Raw genomic sequence first — 2,002 nt, forward strand, 5'->3', positions numbered from 1 at the left:
GCAAGATATGAAATTCCACATAGAAATAAGAAACACATTGAGAGGAGAAGCTTCATACAGTATGTACAGTTTGGAACAGTTCAAGTATAGTTTCTTTGTAAAAAGTGCTACAATAACAAACAACGTGTAAAGAGTTCTTAGTAGAGAAACAGTAAGACAAACTTCTACCAAACATAGTACACAACAAACAACTTTATGCCTCAGATGTACAATCTAAAAGTTGAAGATCCCAGCAGTGCCATCCTGAACTTGGAATGTATACCCTTCAGAGGTAGTTTCTGGCACAACATTTTGATCTTCCCCTTCCTCCACAGAGAAATACTTCTCAATCAAGTTTAATGAAGCTTTGTACACAGACTCATTTTCATGGTTTTGTAGAGCTTCAATTTTGTCCAAACCTCCACATTCTTCCATCTTTATACTAAGTTTCTCAGTTTCACCTAGTTTCTCAGCAGCCTGAAAGATATTTGAGATAGCGTCCAGAATAACCAGAATAATTTTAGTGACTTTCACAGTTAGGAGGTTCATCAACGGTTCTATTATGCCACAATGAACAAGGTATAGGATCTGCTCAACTGTTCCGCCACTTGTGTAGTTGGTCACAGCCCATACAGCTTCCTTTTGTGTCCTAAAGTCGGCTTTAGAGAGAACACCAACAAGAAATGGGACTAATCCATGATTTACAACTTGTTGTATCTGGTCCTGGCGGCCAGCCGTGATGTTTGACATTGTCCACGTAGCTTCCTTCTGAATATTAGTTTTGGAGTTTGTTAGCAGGCTGGGAAAGATGGCAAGTGCTCCTGCATCTATTACAACCTGAGTCTGTTCATCTGTCCCAGTGACAATATTCCCTATGTCTCTTAGTGCGGGAGTCACAATTGGCAATTCAGTAGCTCCTAAAAGCTTCACAAGTTGGGGTACAACCCCAGTTTTCACAACCATTTCAATCCATTCATTTGGACCATCGGTAAGGTAGGAAATAGCCCAGCAGGTATCAGCTAAAACTTCTGGATCATCGTGATGCAGGAGACAAACTAAAGTAGGAAGAATTTGCTCAACAGCATCTAAGGGGGGTGCAAGATTCTTGTGACAAAGATTTGAAAGTGTCCAGGTAAGATTACGTAAGTAACCACATACTAAAGATGACAAATCAGGAACGGCCAAAAGTGCCAACAGTGGGTCAACTGCACCATACTTGATAACCAAGTCTCGGAAAACCGAGCCATCACCTGCAATGTTTCCTAGAGCCCATACAGATTGTTCACTGATGTGAGTGTGGGGAGATGCCAACAGAGAAATGAATGCTGGGGTAGCACCTCCATCTACCACAGCCTTGGTCTGTTCTGATGTCCTGGAAGCAATGTTAGTGAGGGCCCAAGCAGATTCAAACTGAATGGGACTACAATCAGTTCTGCCCAAGAAGGACACAAATTTTGGAATCAAACCAGCCCGGATTATGCTGACTATAGGGGGCTGTTATTCCCTGGAAAGCAGTTTCCTAGCAGCTTGAGTAGCTTGGAGCTGGCTTTTCAAATTGTTGCTATTTATGCCTTTGACAATGTCATCAACAGACCGATTTACAGTGCCCTGGTTGTTGCAGTTTTCCTGCAGTGGAGAAGCAGCAGCATCTGGAAAAGAGCTGACATTTCTCCTTTTCAGCATCTGGTCATCCGTCTTAGCTTTCCTGAGCTCCACATTAACTTCTATTCGGCGCCGCCTCATTTCTGTACTGTCTTTCCCCTTGTTCTTGAATCTGTTAAGGCGGGCAGATGGTGAATTAGCATTCTCACTGGTGGACATCGTTATGAGACAAAGGGAGAAAGCTACACAGCCGGCTCAAGCTTCCACAGGAGGCGGTGCGGGGCGTACAGGCTGTGGATCAACTGTGCTCAAAACGTCCACCACGGTCAGCCCGAGGACGGTGTCTTGGCTATTTTAAATAGTGTTCCTATGAATACTGGGGTGCATATATCTTTTCAAATTATGGTTTTCTCTGGATATA

General features: G+C 43.3%; 1 pseudogene; it reads right to left on the reverse strand.

Annotated features, from left to right (window-relative positions):
• Nucleotides 1-213: 213 nt before the first annotated feature.
• On the reverse strand, nucleotides 214-1,800 carry LOC133092184 (importin subunit alpha-1-like; annotated as a pseudogene).
• Between the last annotated feature and the right edge of the window lie 202 nt (nucleotides 1,801-2,002).

The sequence above is a fragment of the Eubalaena glacialis genome, chromosome 5 (assembly GCF_028564815.1).
Source record: "Eubalaena glacialis isolate mEubGla1 chromosome 5, mEubGla1.1.hap2.+ XY, whole genome shotgun sequence".
NCBI classification, from domain to species: Eukaryota; Metazoa; Chordata; class Mammalia; order Artiodactyla; family Balaenidae; genus Eubalaena; species Eubalaena glacialis.